The 23613-nt window shown below is 44.7% G+C and overlaps 1 non-coding gene and 1 pseudogene across 1 annotated transcript; one reads left to right on the top strand and one right to left on the bottom strand.

Annotated features, from left to right (window-relative positions):
- The first annotated feature begins 3341 nt into the window (after positions 1–3341).
- LOC116534494 lies at positions 3342–20671 on the top strand (annotated as a pseudogene).
- Positions 20672–23223: 2552 nt separating this feature from the next.
- LOC116534672 lies at positions 23224–23330 on the bottom strand. Its single transcript, XR_004261820.1, has one exon. It is a non-coding gene; the product is annotated as a U6 spliceosomal RNA (small nuclear RNA).
- Positions 23331–23613: the final 283 nt, after the last annotated feature.

Here is a 23613-nt window from a genome sequence, read left to right as displayed (position 1 = left end):
CACTTGAGCTTGGGAAGTCAAGGCTGCAGTGGGTCATGTTCACACCACTGCATTCCATCTGAATAGCACAGTGCGATCATGTCTCAGAACAAAAAGTGAAGCCAGGTGCAGGGCTCACACCTGTAATCCCAACACTTTGGGAGGCCAAGGCAAGCTCAATGCTTGAGGCCAGGAGTTCAAGACCAGCCCGCTCAATATAGCGAGACCGCGTCTCTAAAAAAAAAAAAAAATTTTAATTAGTCAGGCATGATTGCATGCTCCTGTTCTCCCAGATATTCAGGAGGCTGATGGAGGATTGCTTGAGTCCAGGAGTTCAAGGCTGCAATGAGCTACGATCGTGCCGCTGCACTCTCAGCCTGGGCGAGAGCAAAATCCTGTTTCTAAAAAATAAAAAAAACCCACAAGGGTCATCCCATCTGGATCTAGTTATTGCACTTGTAAACCAGAAATATACCTTTTGCTCATGGGGAAAAAACATAGGGAAAAGAAACCAAATTGTTTCAACCTTAAAAAAAAAAAAAAAGGCAGTCAGGAATTCTACCAGCATTAAAACTCCGGTGATTCTTAGTGTCATCTGACACTCTGCATTGATCAGCAGAATCTTATTGAAATTTTCCTTGTTTCCATGCAAAAGCTGTCTACTAACAGATCAGACTGGCTGGGTGAGACCCTATCTTCCTATCCAAGCTCCAAACACCCGCACATAGTTGAGAAGGATGTCATTCAATTCGATTTTCCACTTAAGATATGTAAGTAAAAGTTTCCATTCGTAGAGTCTGCAAACAAGCTCTCCGCAAACTCTTCTCCATAAATCTCGGGAGTTTTATATTCTTCTGATACTCCTACATCTTTCTGCATCCCTTTAGCTCATTGTTAGAATAGATGTTCTCCAAATATCCATTTACCAGCTTCTTTTGTCTCTCTGTATTCTTTCCTGGAAAGCCCATGCTCCCTCTTAGCTGCAGTAAGCCACGTCTTTCTCACTATGACTCTGAATTTTTTTTCTTCCCAGCCTGAAACCCACGTTTCTGACTGCTCACAAGCACTCCAAGCTTTGCATGATCAAAAGCGTATTATCTTTCCTCGTCAGCCTGATCTTGTGTTGAGCACTTCTACAAAAGACACCACGACGTATCCTCTCAGTAACCCAAGCTTGGGAGCTCTCGCTTCCGTGATATCCCTCTAATTCTTTCCCCTGCCCTCTTGTTTCCTCCCCTCCATCCATCTGGCACATATCTTGATTAGATCACTCCCTGGCCCATGTGAAGTGTCAAGAACCAGGGTAATAACTGATCAGGCTCTGCAAACATTACAACATCACAGTTCCAAGAACCTCAAATCATCACAAACCAGAGGCTAGGGAAAGCTTAGGTATGGGAAGCTGGAACTTGGCTGGAATTAAAAAGGGGCATATGGAATCTGGAAATATCCTACTTTTTTTTTTTTCTCTCGAGACAAGGTCTCACTCTTTCACCAAAGCTGGAGTGCAGTTGCACGATCACAGCTCACTACAGACTCAAATTCCTGAGCTCAAGCAAGCCTCCTGCCTCAACCTGCCGAGTAGCTGGGACTACAGATGTGAGCCACCACACTCAGCTAATGTTATTTCATTTCATTTTATTGTAGAGATGGGGGTCTCACTATGTTGTTCAGACTGGTCCCAAACTACTGGGCTCAAGCCATCCTCCTGCCTCAGCCTCCCAAAATGTTGGGGTTACAGCTGTGAGTCACCTCCCCCAGCCTCTGAAATGCCCCACCTTTATGCCAAACCTAAACACATCATCCCAGTGCTTAGGGAGCAGTGACAATTACAATACATCCTCCCAGCACTATGAGATGGAGGTCAGCACCACCATCAGAAAAAGTAGAAGGAGCTGGAGCCCCGGTAGACAGGACAGGGGCAGCTATTCAATCTCTCCATGTACTGAGTATCATTTATGTGTCAAGTGCTATACTAGGCAGCCAGAGACAGGAAACCAAGTCACAGCCCTTTAAGGAATTCCTATTCCAAGGAAGAAACAGAAAATTATAATACAGGAGCTATGAGCAGTGGCTTACACCTGTAATCCCAGCTACTCAGGAGGTAGAGGTGGGTGTGTCACTTGAATTCAGAAGTTCAACACCCCCAGCATTTTTGGAGGCTGAGGCAGGTGGATCACTTGAGGTCAGGAGTTCAAGACCAGCCTGGCCAACATGGTGAAACCAGTATCTACTAAAAATGCAAAAATTAGCCAGGCAAAGTAGCATACGTCTATGATCCCAGCTACTTGGGAGGCCAAGGCATGAGAAAATCACTTGAACCTGGGACGTGGAGGTAGCAGTGAGCCAAGATCCTGCCCCTGCCATCCAGCCTGGGCAACAGACTGACTCTGTCTTAAAAAAAAAAATAAAAAAGGAAAAAACAGAATTTCAAGACCATCCTGGGCAACATAGGGAGACCCCATCTCTACAGAAAATAAATAAAATTAGCCAGGCTTGGTGGCGTGCACCTGTAGTCCCAGCTACTCAGGAGACTGAGGCAGGAGGACCACTTGAGCCTAGGAGGTTGAGGCTGCAGTGAGCTCTGAAAGCACCACTGCACTATAGCTTGGGTGACATAGTGAGACACCCTGTCTCTCATTAAAAAAAAAAAAATTCACAGGATGGACACAGTGGCTCATGCCTGTAATCCCAGAACTTTGGGAGGCTGAGGCAGGTGGATCACAAAGTCAAGAGATTGAGATATCCTGGTCAATATAGTGAAACCCCGTCTCTACTAAAAATCCAAAAATTAGCTGGGCATGGTGGTGCACGCCTGTAGTCCCGGCTATTCAGAGGCTGAGGCATGAGAATCAGTTGAACCCGGGAGGTGGAGGTTGCAGTGAGCAAAGATGGTGCCACTGCACTGCAGCTGAGCAAGACTCTGTCTCAAAAATAAAAAACAATAAAAATAAATTACAATATAGGATGATCTTGCTTCACTAGAAATATACATAGGATACCAAAGAGTAGAAGGCAGAGGTCCCAACACTGGGAACTGGGGTAGGGTGGTAGAGACTCTGGATGGCTTCACAGACACTGCCATCTCCGAGGTTTGAGCTGAGATTGAAAGGACAAGGGAAGAGCCTTCCAGGAAGAAGAATCACACGTGCCAAGTAGTGACAGGAGCCTGGGATTTCAGGAAGTAGCCAGTGTGACACCTTAATTAAATCCGTTTTTGAGGGGGAAGATCCAAGGTGGCTGATTAGGAGCAGCTCAGCATTGCAGCTGCCAGTGAAAGCGCAGTGGGTGAGTGGACGCCCGCATTTCCAGATGGATTTTTATTGCCCACAGACGAGGAGATTCCCAGGAGGAGGAGCCCCATGGGTCGCCAGCGCAGCTGTTTTGGCCAGTGCGGCTGTTTTGGCCCGAGCGATTGTTTTGCTGGCACCCTGGTGCGGCAGTTCTCTGTACAAAATACATGGGTCAGGGTGACATTTTAGCTGGTGATTGGAGCTCGGGTAAGACAGAGTCGCCCAATAAACTGATAGAAAAGGGGACTGAAACAGGGAGCCAGGCCAGGAGATTCCCGGGCAAAAAAGCACCACGAATCTCAGTGTGGCTGTTTCAGTGGGTGCAGTGGGTCACTGCATGGGAAATCAAACAGATCCCAGCGCCATTTCAACAGGCAAATAGAACACCTGGGAGAGAGTCGACTGTTCAACTAAAAAAAAAAAAAAGGCTCTGAGGCAGGGAGCCAGGTGATCAGGCTCAGCTGTTCCTACCCCTACACAAAAAAACAGCAATTGGAAACACTCTGGGTTGAGAGTTTCACAGCAAGCACAGCTGAACCCAGGAAGGTCCAGCTCTGTGGGAAAGGGGTGTCCACCATTACCGAGGCACTCCACCACTACGGAGGTAGTCACCATTGCTGAGGCAGCCCACTGTTGCCAAGGCAACCCGCCATTACAGACAGAGTCCACCATACAGAGGTGGGCCGCCATTGCCATTGCCAAGGCAGTTCTAATTACACCCATATAAACAGGACTGCAGGGAAGTTCACATGGCAGCTAGGCGGAGCCCACAGCAGCTCAGCAAAGCCTCTACAGGCAGACAGTGACTAGGCTGCCTCCTCTCTGGGCATGCCAGCCCTGAAAAAAAGGCAGCAGCACAACCGAAACTCATAAATAAAGCCCTAACTCCCCGGGACTGAGCACCTGGGAAAAAAAGAGGTTTATGAGTTCTGCTGCAGCAGGCTTAAACGTACCTACCCAGCAGCTCTGAATGAACAACGGAGCTCACAGCTCAGCACTTGAGCTCCTGTAAAGGACAGACTGTCTCCTCAAGCAGCTCCCTCACCCCCATATATCCAAACAGTCACCTCATAAAGGAGAGCTCAGACTGACATTTGGTGGGTGTTCTTCTGGGACAAAGATAGCAGAAGAAGAAACTGGCAGCAACCCTTACTGTTCTGCAGCCACTGCAGGTGATCCCCAGGCAAGCAGGGTCTGGAGTGGACCTTAGCAGTCCTACAGCAGAGGGGCCAGACTGTTAGAAGGAAAACTAAGAAACAGAAATAACTTCATCATCAACAAACTGGACGTCCACTGAGAGACCCAATCTGAAAGTCAACAACTAAAAAGACAACAGGTGGATAAATCCACAAAGATGGGAAGAAACCAGAGCAAAAAGGATGAAAACACCCAAAACCAGAACACCTCTCCTCCTACAAGGGATCACAACTCCTCACCAGCAAGGGAACAAGGCTGGTTAGAGAATGAGTGTGATGAATTGACAGAATCAGGCTTCAGAAGGTGGGTAATACGAAACTTCTGTGAGCTAAAAAGAACATGCTCTAACCCAATGCAAAGAAACTAAGAACCTTGAAAAAAAATTTGATGAAATGCTAACGAGAATATACAACTTAGAGAGGAATATAAGTGAATTGATGGAGCTGAAAAACACAACACGAGAACTTCGCGAAGCATACACAAGTTTCAATGGCCAAATTGTCAAAGCAGGAGAAAGGATATCAGAGATCAAAGATCAACTCAATGAAATAAAACAAGAAGGCAAGATTAGAGAAAAAAGGGTAAAAAGGAATGAACAAAGTCTCTAAGAAATATGGGACTATATGAAAAGACCTAATCTACGTTTGATAGGTGTACCTGAATATGACGGAGGGAATGACTCCAAGCTGGAAAATACTCTTCAGGATATTATCCAGGAAAACTTCCCCAACTTAGCAAGGCAGGCCAATATTCAAATCCAGGAAACACAGTGGCCACCACAAAGATATTCCTCAAGAAGAGCAACCCCAAGGCACATAATCGTCAGATTCACCAGGGTTGAAATGAAGGAGAAACTGCTAAGGGCAGCCAGAGAGAAAGGTCAGGTTACCCACAAAGGGAAGCCCATCAGACTCACAGCAGATCTCTCAGCAGAAACCCTAAAAGCCAGAAGAGATTGGGGGGGCCAATATTCAACATCCTTAAAGAAAAGAACTTTCAACCCAGAATTTCATATCCAACCAAACTAAGCTTCATAAGTGAAGGAAAAATAAAATCTTTTGTGAACAAGCAAGTACTCAGAGATTTCATCACCACCAGGCCTGCTTTACAAGAGCTCCTGAAAGAGGCACTAAACATAGAAAGGAACAACCAGTACCAGCCACTCCAAAAACATACCAAATGGTAAAGAGCATCAACACAATGAAGAATCTGCATCAACTAATGGGGAAAACAGCCAGCTAGCATCAAAATGGCAGGATCAAATTCACAATAACAATATTAATCCTAAATGTAAATGGGCTAAATGCCCCAATCAAAAGACACAGATTGGCAAAGCAGATAAAAAGCCAAAACCCATTGGTGTGCTGTATCCAGGAAACAAATCTCACATGCAAGGATACACAAAGGCTCAAAATAAAGGGATGGAGGAAGATTTACCAAGCAAATGGAGAGCAAAAAAAAAAGCAGGAGTTGCAATTCTCGTCTCTGATAAAATAGACTTGAAACCAACAAAGATCAAAAGAGACAAAGAAGGACATTACATAATGGTAAAAGGATCAATGCAACAAGAAGAGCTAATGATCCTAAATATATACGCACCCAATACAGGAGCACCCAGATACATAAGGCAAGTTCTTAATGACTAACAAAGAGACTTAAACTCCCACACAATAATAGTGGGAGACTTTAACACCATATTGTCAATATTAGACATATCAATGAGGCAGAAAATTAACAAGGATATCCATGACTTGAACTCGGACCTCGACCAAGCAAACCTAATAGACATTTACAGAGCTCTCCACCCCAAATCCACAGAATATACATTCTTCTCAGCACCACATTGCACCTACTCTAAAATTGACCATATAATTGGAAGTAAATCACTCCTCAGCAAATGCAAAAGAATGGAAATCATAACAAACAGTCTCTCAGACCACAGTGCAATCAAGTTAGAACTCAGAATTGAGAAACTAACTCTGAAGCACACAGCTTCATGGAAACTGAACAACAGGCTCTTGAATGTTGACTGGATAATCAATGAAATGAAGGCAGAAATAAAGATGTTCTTCGAAACCAACGAGAAGGAAGACACAACATACCAGAATCTCTGGGACACATTTAAAGCAGTGTCTAAAGGAAAATATATAGCAATAAATGCCCACATGAGAAGCAAGTAGAGATCTAAAATTGACACCCTATCATCAAAATGGAAAGAGCTAGAAGATCAAGATAAAAAAAACTCAAAATCTAGCAGAAGACAAGAAATAACTAAGATCAGAGCAGAACTGAAGGAGATAGAGACAAAAAACCCTTCAAAAAATCAATAAATCCAGGAGCTGGTTTTTCAAAAAGATCAACAAAATAGACCACTAGCCAGATTAATAAAAAAGAGACAATAACCAAATAGATGCAATAAAAAATGATAGAGGGGATATCACCACAGGTTCCACAGAAATTCAAACCATCATCAGAGATTATTACAAACAACTCTATGCACATGAACTTGTAAACCTGGAAGAAATGGATAAATTCCTGGACACTTGCATCCTCCCAAGCCTAAACCAGGAAGAAGTCAAAACCCTGAATAGACCAATAACAAAGTCTGAAGTTGAGGCAGCAATTAAGAGCCTATCACCCAAAAAAAAGCCCAAGTCCAGATGGGTTCACAGCTGAATTCTACCAGACATACAAAGAGGAGCTGGTACCATTCCTGCTGAAACTATTCCAAATAATCCAAAAAGAGGAAATCCTTCCCAAATCATTTTAGGAGACCAACATCATCCTGATACCAAAACCCGGGAGAGACTCAGCAAGAAAAGAAAATTTCAGGCCAATATCCATGATGAACATAGATGCAAAAATCTTCAGTAAAATACTGGCAAACCGACTGCAACAGCACATCAAAAAGCTTATCCACCAGGATGCAAGGCCAGTTCAACATATGCAAGTCTATAAACATAATTCACCACATAAACAGAACCAAAGACAAAAACCACATGATTATCTCAACTGATGCAGAGAAGGCCTTTGACAAAATTCAACAGCCCTTTATGCTAAAAACCCTCAATAAGCTAGGTATTGACGGAACTAATCTCAAAATAATAAAAGCTATTTATGACAAACCAACAGCCAATATCATACTGAATGGGCAAAAACTGGAAGCATTTCCCTTGAAATCTGGCACTAGACAAGGATGCCCTCTCTCACCACTCCTATTCAATATAGTACTAGAACTTCTAGCCAGAGCAATCAGGCAAGAAAAAGAAATAAAGGGGATCCAATTAGGAAAGGAGGAAGTCAAATTGTCTCTATTTGCAGACGACATGATTGTATATCTAGAAGACCCCGTTGTCTCAGCCCAAAATCTCCTGAAACTGATAAGCAATTTCAGCAAAGTCTCAGGATACAAAATCAATGTGCAGAAATCACAAGTATTCCTATACACCAATAACAGACTTAAAGAGAGCCAAATCAAGAACGAACTGCCATTCACAATTGCTACAAAGAAAATAAAATACCTAGGAATACAACTAACAAGGAACGTAAATGACCTCTTCAAGGAGAACTACAAACCACTGCTCAAGGAAATAAGAGAGGACACAAACAGATGGAGAAACATTCCATGTTCATGGTTAGGAAGAATCAATATCATGAAAATGGCCTTACTGCCCAAAGTAATTTACAGATTCAACACTATCCCCACCAAGCTACCAATGACCTTCTTCACAGAACTGGAAAAAAACACTTTAAACTTCATATGGAACCAAAAGAGATCCCACACAGCCAAGTCAATTCTAAGCAAAAAGAACAAAGCGGGAGGCATCACTCTACTGGACTCCAAACTATACTACAAGGCTACAGTAATCAAAACAGCATGGTACTGGTACCAAAACAGAGATATAGACCAATGGAACAGAACAGAGGCCTCAGAGGCAACACAACACATCTACAACCATCCAATCTTTGACAAACCTGACAAAAACAAGCAATGGGGAAAGGATTCCCTGTTTAATAAATGGTGTTGGGAAAACTGGCTAGCCATGTGCAGAAAGCAGAAACTGGACCCCTTCCTGACACCTTACACTAAAACTAATTCCAGATGGATTAAAGACTTAAACATAAGACCTAACACCATAAAAACCCTAGAAGAAAATCTAGGCAAAACCATTCAGGACATAGGCATAGGCAAGGACTTCATGACCAAAACACCAAAAGCACTGGCAACAAAAGCCAAAATAGGCAAATGGGACCTATCAAACTCCACAGCTTCTGCCCGGCAAAAGAAACAGTCATTAGAGTGAACCAGCAACCAACAGAATGGGAAAAAATCTGCAGTTTACCCATCTGACAAAGTGCTAATATTCAGAATCTACAAAGAACTAAAACAGGTTTACAAGAAGAAAACAAACAAGCCCATTCAAAAGTGGGCGAAGGATATGAACAGACACTTTTCAAAAGAAGACATATATGAGGCCAACAAACATATGAAAAAATGCTCATCATCACTGGTCATTAGAGAAATGCAAATCAAAACTACATTGAGATACCATCTCATACCAGTTAGAATGGCGATCATTAAAAAATCTGGAGACAACAGATGCTGGAGAGGATGTGGAGAAATAGGAACACTTTTACTCTGTTGGTGGGAGTGTAAATTAGTTCAACCATTGTGGAATACAGTGTGGCGATTCCTCAAGGACCTAGAAATAGCAATTCCATTTGACCCAGCAATCCCATTACTGGCTATATATCCAAAGGATTATAAATCGTTCTACTATAAGGACACATGCACACGAATGTTCATTGCAGCACAGTTTACAATAGCAAAGACCTGGAACCAACCCAAATGCCCATTGATGATAGGCTGGACAGGGAAAATTTGGCACATATACACCATGGAATATTATGCAGCCATCAAAAACGATGAGTTTGTGTCCTTTGTAGGGACATGGATGAACCTGGAAACCATCTTTCTCAGCAAACTGACACAAGAACAGAAAATCAAACACCGCATGTTCTCACTCATAGGTAGGTGTTCAACAATAAGAACACATGGACACAGGGAGGGGAGCATCACACACTGGGGTCAGTTGGGGGGAAATAGGGGAGGGACAGTGGGGGGTGGGAAGTTGTGGAGACATAGCATGGGGAGAAATGCCAGATATAGGTGATGGGGAGGAAGGCAGCAAATCACACTGCCATGTGTGTACCTATGCAACAATCTTGCATGTTCTTCACATGTACCCCAAAACCTAAAATACAATTTAAAAAAAAGTCCATTTTTGGTCAGGCTGAGTACCATTGGCAGGAAGAAGGCATATTTAGGGTCAGAGTTCCATGCCAGGGAGGAAGGAAATAGCTGTCACTGAGGAAGAGGCATTTCAAGAATTGCTTGAAGGATGAGTACAGGGTGGAAGTATGGAGCGAGGCAGGGGCTGTACAGCTTTTGTGGAGAACACTTGAAATTTAGAGAAAGGATTAAAATGGCTCTGTTTATCAGCTGCTACTTGAGTAGGAGAATCTTTACAATGAAAATGTATAAGGATTTTTTTTTCCAAAAATCTAAGTTCAAAATTGGTAGGAGTTGGCCAGGCACAGTGGCTCACGCCTGTAATCCCAGTATTTTGGGAAGCTGAGGTGGGCGGATCACAAGGACAGGAGTTCAAAACCAGCCTGACCAACATAGGGAAACTGCATCTCTACTTAAAATACAAAAAATTAGCTGGGCGTGGTGGCACGCACCTGTAGTCCAAGCTATTCAGGAGGCTGAGGGAGAAGAATTGTTTAAACCTGGGAGGCAGAGGTTGCAGTGAGCTGAGATCACCCCACTGCACTCCAGCCTGGGCAACAGAGTGAGACTCTGTCTCAAAAAAAAAATAAAATAAAGTGGTCAGAGTCACACATTCAGGTATTTTTATTGCTCTTCTTCATTCCCCATCTTGAAGGCTCTGTTATCGTGAATTCTGCACAATGGTTCTACCCCAGAAGATGCTGCATTTCAAGATTTAGGAATTTCTTCTGGCACCAAGGTGTGTTCTTGGCCACTGGACCTTGGCCCCTTTGACGTTAATGATGCTCTCTACAAGTCGAGTCCTCCGAGATCCTGGAAGCCATATTAGAATAAAATTCTCACGTCTGGAACCAGTTTCTGGAAAACCTCAAGAAATGCAACACACACTATCTCCTCTCTCTCTCTCCTCTCTCTCTCACCCTCATTCTCTCTGTAACACTTAAGGAAATTAAAAAGAACCCATCGGGGTATACTACCTTGGCATATCAAACTCTGCAAAGGAAAATATTTGAATTTTTTTCCATCTGTTTTCCTCTCCGGTTCTTTATGCTTCTCGATGAGAAAAAAGGTAGAGCTTACATTTTATGTCAACACAAAAGGACTCCGTTTGTGTGCATTACTTATTAAAGTATTCAGTGATTCAGTGTCAAGGTATGTATTATACATACTTTTTTTCCTAGGCCATTATTAGCTTCCTTACAACACTATTATTCTTCAGCCCAGCTAATACTTCTGTCAAAGATTTAGCAACAAGCATGGAAAATGTCAAACAGTAGGGAAGAGACCTAGCTGTTTCCACAACTGCACAAAAAGCCGTGTTGTCTTTTATGGAAAAGCAGCACCATTCTGTGATGAACGCGAGTGGATGTGTTATCGGGGGCAGAGTCGCGGGATGGTTTATTTGTTTTCCTCTGCACACCTGAGTCCATCTCCTCTCAATAAGTTTCCTTTCTTCTCTTGCCAATATACTTAATAAAACAGGGCCTACGTTGTTATCATTTCGCCCTCTCCCCAGGAGGTACCTGGCTTAGAATGCGACAGAAATCAGCCAAGAGAGTCAGTCTTGTTCTGTCTGCAGAGGAGTGTGATAAGATTTAAGGAGCACTAAAAGGCTCCTCTGGAGAAAAATATTTTCCCAACCTGCTTACCAGGGTGCCTGAAATTACAACCCTTCTGCTTTAAGGCATTGAAAGCCTCCATTAAAATGCAAATATGTTAGGTAAGTTATTTTATCAAACTATCACATCTTAGCTTGAATTAGTTTATGGCTTAATCCAAAATCCTGAAGTGACTGGGATACAGGGCCGTTAAGTTTGGTTGTGAGCAAATATCATACAAACATTTAGGGTTTAAAAATGTGTTGCCTAAGGCGCAGACCCGGGGAGAAGAACAGAAAATAATAGTCTCACAGCACCAAGAGTGAGGTCCAGAGTTCACATGCACAGGCAGACAGCGCCCACCTTCCTGCCAAGCAACAGGAGAAGCTGTCATTCTTACCCTTCAAAGATAAATTTTAAGGCCAGGCACTGTGGCTCACACCTGTCATTCTAATACTTTGGGAAGCCAAGCTGGGAGGATCATTTGGGGCCAGGAGTTTGAGACCAGCCTGGGCAACATAGCAAAACCTCATTTCTACAAAAAAAAATTTTTTTTTTATTAGCAGGATGTGGTAGTGTGCATTTGTGGTCCCAGCTACTGGGGAGGCTGAGGCGGGGTGGGAGAATCACTTGAGCCCAGGAGGTTAAGACTGTAGTAAGCTGTGACGGTGCCCACTGTGCTCCAGCCTGAGTGACAGAGTGAGACCCTGTATCTTTAAAAAATGAATAAATAAATAAATGATAGGAAGCATCAGTGCACAAATGTCTTCCGTTCTTCCCACTTGAATCTGCATCCTCGGTTGAGTTTATTTACAGTTCCTCCCTCTGTAAGCCTTCCAGGATTCTTCCCCACTCTCTCTCCAGCAGTTTTAGAGGCAGTATAGATCCCGTGGTCGACAGGACCATCTTCTCTAATATGTCCATTTCTCCTCTCCTCCCACTCCCTTGAAGTTAGTCATGGCCATTTCACTGGCTTTGGTCAGTGAATCATAAGCAGAAACTGACGTGTCACTTCCAGGGGGAGGTGTTTCAGAGCTGGTGTGTGATTCCTCATGCTCTCTTCCTCTGCCATGGTGAACTCAGAAGCACCATGAGCTTGAGATAAAAATGCTACAAGGGGCCAGGTGCGCTGGCTCATGCCTGTAATCCCAGCACTTTGAGAGGCCAAGACGGGCGGATCACCTGAGGCCAGGGGTTCGAGACCAGCCTGGCCAACATGGTGAAACCCCATCTCTACTAAAAATACAAAAATTACCCAGGCGTGGTGGCAGGCACCTGTAATCCCAGCTACTCAGGAAGCTAAGGCAGGAGAATTGCTTGAACCCAGGAGGCGGAGGTTTCACTGAGCTGAGATCGTGCCATTGCACTCCAGCCTGGGCGAGAAGAGTGAAACTCCATCTCAAAAAACAAATTGCTACAAGGTGAAAACAACCAACAAGAGTGGACACGGAGAACATCTACCTGGAAAGCTGCTTAGATCTGTAGGTGACTGTAACTGAGCAGGAACGAACGTCTGCTGTGTCAGGCTATTGATGTCTTGGTATTACTACTTTCACATAACATTGCTGACCCTGGCTGATTCATTTCCCATAAATAGGACCTCAGGAAATCTCAGCAGGCCTGCTCTACCACCATATACTCATCATGCAGCAAATATTCAGTGAGCTCCTACTATGTGCTACATAGTAGCATAGATCCCAGAGATTTCGTGCTAATAGTAAAGACAAAGGAAGAGTAGGCCAGGAGCCGTGGCTCAAGCCTGTAATCCCAGCACTTTGAGAGGTAGAGGCGGGCAGATCACTTGAGGTCAGGAGTTCGAGACCAGCCTAGCCTACATAATGAAACCCGTCTCTACTGAAAATACAAAAATTAGCCTGCTGTGGTGACAGACACCTGTAATCCCAGCTACTCGGGATGCTGAGGCAGAAGAATTGCTTGAACCCAGGAGGCGGAGGTTACAGTGAGCTGAGATCGCAGTGCACTGCAGCCTGGGTGACAGAGCAAGACTGTTTCCAAAAAACAAAAGCTAGAGAGCGAAGCCTCATCCCAGAATCAGGCACTTCCCATTTTCAAATGCTTGGTTTCTGCCTCTCTGTCCAGCTTCTGCAGATCAACTCACGCCTACACAATCTGCCCAGCCCCTGGCGACAAACACGACCTCGCTCACATTACTTTTTGCCCCGTGCTCTGCTGTTCACGGACTCATCCTTTTCCACCCTCACCCAAACCAGGTCCGCTCCCTGGTCTGCCAAGTGTCTGGAAGGAAATAGCAAACTCTACTTACACAGTCCAGTGGCTCAGCATAAGGACTGAAGGTTGACTTCGGGTTCAAATCCCCGCTCCTCCGCCTTCCAGCTCCGGCCCTGCACACAATACTTTACGTTTTTCATGTCCCTGTTTCGTCATCTGTAAAATGAGGACATTAATACGACCAACATTATAAGCCTGTTGTGAAAATCAAATGCACTGGTGAAAGGGACGCTGAGGAGTACCTAGCACACAGTAAAGCTCTCTTTATACAATGTTGTCATTTTTGTTCATTTGTTGTTGTTGCTGTTTTGAGTCGGAGTTTCATTCTTGTTGCCCAGGCTGGAGTGCAGTGGAGCAATCTCGGCTCACTGCAACCTCTGGCTCCCGGGTTCGATTCTCCTGCCTCAGCCTCCCAAGTAGCTGGGATTACAGGCATGCACCACCATGCCTGGCTAATTTTGTATTTTTTGTTGAGATGGGGTTTCTCCATGTTGATCAGGCTGGTCTTGAACTCCCGACCTCAGGTGATCCACCCACCTCGGCCTCCCAAAGTGCTGGGATTATAGGCTTGAGTCACCACACCCAGCCTTGTTTGTTGGTTTGTTTTGATACGAAGTTTTACTCTGTCGCCCAGGCTGGAGTGCAGTGATGCATTCTCGGCTCACTGCAACCTCCACCTCCTGGGCTCAAGTGATTCTCCCACCTCAGCCTCCCATGTAGCTGGGACTACAGGCATGCACAACCATGACCAACTAATTTTGTATTTTTAGTTGAGATGGGGTTTCTCCATGTTGATCAGGGTGGTCTCGAAGTCCCGACCTCAGGTGATCCACCCACCTTGGCCTCCCAAAGTGCTGGGATTAGAGGCGTGAGCCACTGTGCCCAGCCTTGTTTGTTTGTTTTGATATGAAGTCTCACTCTGTCGCCCAGGCTGGAGTGCAGTGATGCGTTCTCGGCTCACTGCAACCTCCACCTCCTGAGCTCAAGTGATTCTCCCACCTCAGCCTCCCACGCACGTAGCTGGGACTGCAGGCATGCGCCACCACACCTGGCTAATTTTTTGTATCTTTAGTAGAGAAAGGGTTTTGCCATATTGCCCAGACTGGTCTCGAACTCCTGAGCTCAAACAATCTGCCTGCCTGGGCCTCCCAAAGTGCAGGGGGATTACAGGTGTGAGCCACCATGCCCGGCCCCAATGTTATTATTTTATTATCATCTCTCTGCATTATTCAGATTGAATCTCCTGCCTCCTCAAGCCTCCCAGCCCATCCCAGCCTTCATTTATCGGCTTTTCCTAACTCATTTTATCCTTACTATTCATAACACATAATCCACATCTTACAACATACTGCCCTGTTCCCTAACTGTTGGGATCACTCAGCTTGGCACTTGGATCTATGGTAATTACTGTATGCTAATATGTGAAATCAATCACACGTTGCCCTAATTCTTCATGTATGTGCCTTAGCTCTTCTCTCCAACTATACCGACTTTCCCACAAGTCAATCGTAAACTTCTGTCACACCTTCACGACAGAGAGCGCAGTGCTAAATACAGAATGGGGATTTGCTAAGTACAGATGTTCCTTGGCGTACGATGAAGTTCCACCCCAACACACCCATCACAAGTTGAAAATATCATGAGTTGAAATGCACTTAATACACCTAAGCTACCTAACATCATAGCTTAGCCTCCTCTTACCTTAAACCTGCTCAGAACATTTACATTAGCCTACAGCTGGGCAAAATCATCTAACAACCAACATGCCTATTTTCTTTTCTTTTTCTTTCTTTTTTTTTTTTTTTTTTTTGACACAGAGTCTCGTTCTGTCACCCAGGCTGGCGTGCAGTGGCGCGATCTTGGCTCACTATAACCTCTGCCTCCTGGGTTTAAGCAGTTCTCATGTCCCAGCCTCCCAAGTAGCTGAGATTACAGGCATGCACCACCAGGCCTGGCTACATGGGGTTTTGCCATGTTGTCCAGGACGGTCTCTCAAACTCCTGACCTGGGGATCCACCTGCCTTGGCCTCCCAAAGTGCTGGGATTACAGGCATGAGCCACTGTGCCCAGACTTACATCATGTCTGTTTTCCAATGAAGTGTGGAATACTGTACACAGGCCTTTTGTAGACATGATGATGGGTGTCAAAAAACACAAAGTACAACATGCAAAACAATGTGAGCAACACAGAACGCTGTATTGGTTGTTTGTTCTCATGATCACATGGCCGATGGGGAGCTGTGGCTCACTGCCACTGCCCAGCATTGCAAGAGAGCAGCAAACCTGCAGATTACTAGCCCTGGAAAAGATCAAAATTCAAAAGTCAGGCCAGGAACAGTGGCTCACACCTATAATCCCAGCCTTTTGGGAGGCTGAGGAGGATAACTTGAGGCCAGGAGTTTGAGACCAGTTTGTGCAATATAGTGAGGTCCCTACCCCTGCAAAAAAATTAAAAAATTCGCTGGGCATGGTGGTACACACCAGTAATCCCAGCTACTGGGGAGGCTGAGGCAGGAGGATCACTTGAGCCCAGGAGTTGAAGGCTGCAGTGAGCTGTGATAGTGCCATTGCACTACTGCCTAGGTGACAGAGCAAGACCCTGTGTTTTTAAACAAACAAACAAAATCACAATCTGGAGTATAGTTTCTACTTAATGCATATTATTTTTGCACCATTGTAAACTTGAAAAATTGTAAATCTAACCATCATAAGTTGACATCATAAGTCAGAGACCATCTATCTGTACTTGGGTATTAAAACAGGACCTTTTGTTTGGAGAACTCCAGACATCCTCTGCCTTTTTTTTTTTTTTCTTTTTTTTTTTTTGAGACAGAGTCATGCTCTGTCACCAGGCTGGAATGCAGTGGCATGATCTCAGCTCACTGCAACCTGTGCCTCCTGGGTTTAAGTGATTCTCCTGCCTCAGCCTCCCAAGTAGCTGGGACTACAGGTATATGCTACCATGCCTGGCTAATTTTTTGTATTTTTAATAGAGACAGGGTTTCACCGTGTTAGCCAGGATGGTCTCGATTTCCTGATCTCGTGATCTGCCCACCTCAGCCTCCCAAAGTGCTGGGATTACAGGCGTGAGCCACAGTGCACAGCCGAAATCCTCTGCTTTAGGAAACCAAGCAGAAGTAGGGGAGTGAATGCTTCAGACATGGAACTGACTTACATAAATCTCCAAGTAAGCCAAGTACTCTCTGGGCAGGGACTGAGCTATCCTTGGGAGAATATTGTCATGCATTTTCTTCTTAAAGTCTCTAAAATCCTTCCAAGAGATAGTCTGACTCATTCAAGACTAAAAACCGCAACTTGAGCAGGCGCCTCAGACCTCCTGGAGTGAGGAAAGAGATTGCTGGCCCTCAAAGCAAGTAAGCTCTTCCTGAAAATTAGCCCAGGGCTTCTGCAGCTATAGGAAAACAAATGCTAAGCAGAAATCATGAGCCTGCTGAAAGCCGCCCTGATATGCACCCACTCCATGACTTTGGAGGCCACCTGAGCTGGAGAAATAGCCACCCACAGCGCCACGGAGAGCTTCTGCAATGGAGAATGGTACTGTTTGCCCATTCGACAGCCTCTCTGCACACCCTTTTAACAGGGCTCATACTGCAGAGAGGCAGTGCGGAATCAGGATTGACAGCCTTAAATCTGCAGCCAAAGTGTCAGAAACCAAATCACAGCTCTGCCACTCACCCGCTGCATGGCTTTGAGTTACACTAACTTCCCAATGCCTCAGTTTCCTTACCCAGAAAGTCATTATTATAAGCATCCCCGATGTTTATGGTTTTTATTAGGATTAAGAATTTTTTTTATTTTTTTGAGACAGTGTCTCACTCTGTTGCCCAGGCTGGAATGCAGTGGCGTGATCTTAGTTCACTGCAACCTCCACCTCCTGGGTGCAAGCAATTCTTATGCCTCAGCCTTCTGAGTAGCTGGAATTACAGGCATGCACCACCACTCCTGGCTAATTTTTTTGTATTTTAAGTAGAGTAGTAGAGACAGGATTTCATCATGTTGGCCAGGCTAGTCTTGAACTCCTGGCCTCAAGTGATATGCCCGCATCAGCCTCCCAAAGTGCTGGGATGACAGGCCTGAGTCACAATGCGTGGCCAGGATTAAGAATTTTTAAATTTTTACAGTGTTCAGGACAGTGCCTGGCTGTCAGCATTGTGCAAGGGTTTGTTGAATTTTTATTCACAGGTGTGCTCGTGTGTGTGTGTGTTTGTGTGTGTGTGTGCGTGTGTGTGTGTGAGAGAGAGACTCGTTTGTTTTGTTTTTAGATATGGAGTCTCATTCTGTTCCCCAGGCTGGAGTGCAGTGACACAATCATAGCTCACTGCAGCCTGGAATTCCTGGGCTCGGGAAATCCTCCAACCATGGCCTCCCAAGTAGTTGGAACTACAGGTACATGCCATCGTGTACCTGAGCTAATTTTTGTTTTTCATTTCTGTAGAGACAGGGTCTTGCTATGTTGTTCAGGCTAGCCTTGAACTCCTGGCCTCAAACTGTACTCCCACCTCAGCCTCCCAGCAGTGCTGGGATTACAGGTGTGAGCCACCCCGGCCTCTCAACTGGTTTTTAACAGCTCTAGTAGAGATATTGGCAAAGTGCTAGGGGAAAATACAGGAAGGGGAAATTAATTCTGTCAGGGGGAAATTAATTCTGCCCAGGGGTGACAGGAATGACTACATGGAACTCAAATCTGCAATTGAGTAGAATTCAGGGCGTTAGATGAGGTACTTTACAATAGTGGCTCTAAACCTTCCCTTAAATTTAAATCTCCTAGAGGGCTTTTTAAAAACCCAGATTCTCAAGCCCCAGGCCAAAAGTTCTGATTCAGTAGGTCTGGGTAGGACCCGAGAATTTGCCTTTCTAACAAGTTCCCAGGTTATGCTGGTTGTTGCTGATGCTGGTCCAGGGATCCCACTGTGAGCACTGCTGCCTTACAGGACCCGGGAGAAGGCAGCAAATGCATAGGTTCAGCAAACGAAAGAACCTGGCCTGCTCAGGGGAGCAAAGGTAGTCTGGCAGGGTTGGATCAGAAGGCAGTATAAAAGATGACAAAAGATTTTGGAGGCCAAGGCGGGCAGATCACGTGGTCAAGAGCTTGAGGCCGTCCTGGCCAACATGGAGAAAGCCCATCTCTACTGAAAATACAAAAATTAGCTGGACATGGTGGCGCGCGCCTGTAGACCCTGCTACTAGGGAGGCTGAGACAGGAGAATCGCTTGAACCTGGGAGGTGGAAGTTGCAGTGAGCCGAGATCATGCCACTCCACTCCAACCTGGCCAACAGAACAAGACTCTGTCTCAAGAGAAAGAAGGAAAGAAAGAGAGAGAGAGGGAGGGAGGGAGGGAGGGGGAGAGACAGACAGGAAGGAAGGAAGGAAGGAAGGAAGGAAGGAAGGAAGGAAGGAAGAAAGGAAGGAAATGACAAAAGATGAGGTGGGAAGAGTGCAGAGGCTGCAGCAAATCCTGAACACTTGCGGGACCTTTGGAATTTGTGGTCTTGAATAACATGATCCATCTTGCATTTCAAACGATTGCTCTGGTGTCAGTGGAGAGCAGAGTGAGACAGGGGAGACTAGAGGAAAGGACACTGGCTCGGTTGCTGTTAGAGCCCAGAGGAGAAATAATGAGGTCAGAGCTCGTGCAGGTACAGTAGAAATAAGAAGAAACAGGCCAGGCACAGTGGCTCATGCCTGTAATCTCAGCACTTTGGGAGAAAAAAGTGGGAGGATTGCTTGTGGCTAGGAGGTCGAGACCAGCCTGGGCAACACAGCAAGACTATATCTCTATAAATAATAAAAAATTAACTAAGGGCCAGGCGCAGTGGCTCATACCTGTAATCCCAGCACTTTGGAAGGCAAAGGTGGGTAGATGGCTTGAGGCCAGGAGTTCAAGACCAGCCTGGCCAACATGGTGAAACCCATCTCTACTAAAAATACAAAAATTAGCCCGGCATGGTGGTGCACACTTGTAATCCCCGCTACTCAGGAGGTTGACGCAAGAGAATTGCTTGAACTCTGGAGGCAGAGGTGATACACTGCACTCCAGCCTGGGTGACAGAGTGAGACTCCATATATGCTTGCAGTCCCAGCTACTGAGGAGGCTGAGGTGGGAGGATTGCTTGAGCCCAGGAGTTCAAGGCTGCAGTGAGCTGTAATTACACCACTGCACATCCTGGGTAACAGAGTGAGACGCTGTCTCTAAAAAAAATAAAAGAAAAAATACATGGACATCATTAGGTAGCTCTGTGGATGCCTGTACAGAACGTAAGAAAGGCAGGGTTAAGGCTTGCTCCATTCTTAGCCAGCTCTGATGCCTGGATGGAGGGGGTTCCATCAACTGAGAAAAGAAGGTAGGACATGAAACAGATCTGGGGAGAAGAGAATGTCAGAAATTCAATTTGCAATAATTTTGAGGCATCACTGACATCCAGCAAGCAATTAGAAATACAGGGCCAGAGCCAAGAAAAGTAGCCAAGACTAAAGATAAAGACATGGGCATCCCTGAACACAGGGTCAGGTTAAAATCAAGGCTTGGGGGCAGGCCACTTCCAGCTGGCCACGGTGGTTAACACGACTACCAGCGTGTCACAGCTGCTGCCGTTACAGCCTGTGGACAAATGTATAGGATCAAGAATTCACACTGAAGAGTGATAAGGAAATCGCTGGTACTCTTCTAGGATTAGATGACTTTGTCAATATGGTACTGGACGATGTCACTGAGTTTGAAACTACACCAGAAGGAAGAAGAATTACTAAATTCGATACGATTTTGCTAAATAGAAATAATATAACAATGCTGGTTCCTGGAGAAGGACCTGAAGTGTGAATGAGTTTCCTTGACTTACACTAGATTCTGTTTTGTCTTATAATGACATGAAAATGGAATTTTTTTTTCACCTACTGTTTAAATCCTATAAAGCTAAGTTTCCCATTAAAGGGAAGGGCTTTGAAGATATGTACCCATTTTTGTAAGTTAATCATGATTATCCTGGAAAAAGAAGAAAAGAGTTTCTTCTCTGAAGACGAAAATAAAAGTGGTTTTGGTTAAAAAAAAAAAAAAAAATCAAGGCTTTGGATACGATGGCCAAAGGAAACGGAGCTGACTGCGGGGAGAGCCAGAGCAAAAACCTGACTTACCTCTTTTAAATGGCTTAGCTTAGCAGTTGCAAAGAAGAAGAGAGAAGGTAGAATAAGGAAGGAGTCCAGAAGTTAGGACCCAGAAGGACTTAGTGAAGATGTTTACAGCTCTGTCATCTGTGAATGCTATGGTTTGGATGTGTCTCTTCCAAAATTCACGTGTTGGAAACTTCATCCCCATGCAACAGTGCTGGGAGGTGGGGCCTTTTGGGAGGCATTTAGTCATGAGGGATCTGCCCTTGTAAATGGATTAATGCCACTGTCAAAAGGGCTCGCAGGAGTGGGTCTGCTCTCTCTTGCCCTTCTGCTTTCTGCCATGTGTGAACACAGCAAGAAGGCCCACACCAGATGCCAGCACATTGACTCGGACTTCCCAGCCTCCAGAGCTGTGAGAAATAAATTTCTGCTCTTTATAAATTACACAATCGGTTGTATTCTGTTACAGCAGCACAAACAGACAAAGACAGTGTAGCATCACAAACCCTTCTGACCCAACCTGCATTTAAATGCAAAGTGCCTGCTGATCATTATCTATTCTCAGGCCAACCGGCTGCCTGCCCTTCCTGGTTCTGCTCCTATCACAGGGGCCTGACTCACACAAATTACATTTCTCAGCCTCCCTGACCAACTGGCTTCTGGTGAATTTCCACCAAAGAGTGGCACTGGCAGGAGACTGCAGGGAGAGGAGTAGGAAAAGTTATTCCTCCCTCACTCCTTTTCTTCCCCACCCCTTGCCCCATCTCTGCCTTCTGGGTGGCTCATGAGATCTGTGCTGGATTTCAGCATGTATCCCAGCCCCTGGCGCCTGGTGACATTCCCTCTGTCTTCCGTCCCTCCAGCTGTGTGTGGGTGGGGAGTCACAGCTTGCTGCTGTTGCTCATCTCTGCCGTGACTCACAAGCCCACTTGACTTTCAGCTCTTCCAGTATGTGACAACTAGTTCCCTGTATCTGAATTTCTTCTATTGAATTAGCTAGTGTGGGCCCCGTTGTCCTCACTGGTGCCTGATTGATAAACATACAATGATAATCCATCAGCTTCTCCCCCCACCACTGGAGTCAGGCATCAGAATCGTATTCAGGCTGGAATTATCCAAACTGATATTAACAAAGCCTGTCATTTAAAGTTAAGCAGAAAAACAATTTTAAAAGAAGTGGTAAATAAAGATAAAAGCTGAAATGAATACATTGTACAACATAAAGGAGTAAAATGATAAATGAGTTCAAAAGCTGGTTTTTTGATAAGATGACTAAAGTAAACAAACCTCTGACAAATTTAATTAAGGGAATGTTTTTAATTAGAAATGAGAAAGGAGATAGGACAATTACTAGAAAATAGATTTTCCCCCAAATCCAAAGAGAATGTTATGCATTCTTCTAGACTAATAAACTGAAATCCTTGATGAAATAAATAATTTCTAGAAAGATATAGATTACCAAAAATACTCTAAGTATAAATCCAAACAAAATAACAACTGAGAAAAAAATTGAGAAAATAATCCAATAACAATCCCAAAGCTCCAGTTGGTTCCATTGCTTCCACCAGCACAATTTTTATATGTTTAAGAAATAGATAATTTTCATGTTGTATAAAACATACAGAGTGGGCTTGGTGCAGTGGCTCACACCTATAATCCAAGCACTTTGGGAGGCCCGGGTAGGCAGACTGCTTGAGCTCAGGCGCTTGAGACCAGCATGGGCAATGTGGCAAAATCCATCTCTACTAAAAATACAAAAATTAACCAGACATAGGGGGTGTGTGCCTGTAGTCTCAGGTACTTGGGAGGCTGAGATAGGAGGATCGCTTGAGCCTGAAAGGTTGAGGCTGCAGAGAACTGTGTTTGTACCACTGCACTTCAGCCTGGGTGATACAGTGAGACCCTGTCTAAAAAAAGAAAAAAAGTGCAAAACGAGATGAGTACCTTTATGTCTATTAGGCAAGCATGAACTTCTTCCCAAAGCCTGATAAAGATGAAACACACAAAAAGAAAATTATAGGCACAGATAACATGAAGATGGATAAGAAAAGCTTAAAGAAAATTCTCACCTCTAAAAAGGAATTTGTTTTGCTGTCCTGCTTCAAATCTTCAGAGAGATGATAAGTTTTTTGTGGGGAGGAGGATGTTGTAACAGCTTCACTGAGATATAATGCTTTTTTTTTTTTTTTTTTTTTGATAGAGTTTCACTCTTGTTGCCCAGGCTGGAGTGCAATGGTGCAATCTTGGCTGACTGCAACCTCTGCCTCCAAGGTTCAAGCGATTCTCTTGCCTCCCGAGTAGCTGGGACTACAGATGCCTGCCACCACGCCCAGCTAATTTTTATATTTTTAGTAGAGACAGGGTTTTACCATGTTGGCCAGGCTGGTCTCAAACTGCTGACCTCAGGTGATCCATCTGCCTTGGCCTCCCAGAGTGCTGGGATTACAGGCGTGAGCCACTGCGCCTGGCCATAATTTTTACACTACAAAAAATATGAACTACTTTATAAATCTGTGTCATCCTCATGCAAGGGCTGTGCTAATCTCCACTGCCTCATTCCAGCTTCAGTATATGTGCCACTAATGTGATAGCACAAAAGGTGATAACTTTACATTGAAAGGAATCGTAAAGGATGAATGGTTTGTATGTTATCAAAGTAAACAACCACTTGAGAAAACTTCCAAAGCTAAAATCAAAGGAAAACTATCTGGGGAAATGTTCACAGCAAATATAACAAAAAGTTCTGTGTTATGTAAAGAACTTACACATGTTGGGCTGGGTGCGGTGGCTCACGCCTGTAATCCCAACACTTTGGGAGGCCGAGGTGGGTGGATCACCTGAGGTCAGGAGTTTGAGACCAGCCTGGCCAACATGGTG

This window comes from Sapajus apella, unplaced genomic scaffold, assembly GCF_009761245.1.
Source record: "Sapajus apella isolate SASKATOON/1434 unplaced genomic scaffold, GSC_monkey_1.0 scaffold88, whole genome shotgun sequence".
NCBI classification, from domain to species: Eukaryota; Metazoa; Chordata; class Mammalia; order Primates; family Cebidae; genus Sapajus; species Sapajus apella.
The sequence above is the reverse complement of the archived record's forward strand: the minus strand, read 5'-3'. Positions and strand labels throughout refer to the sequence as shown.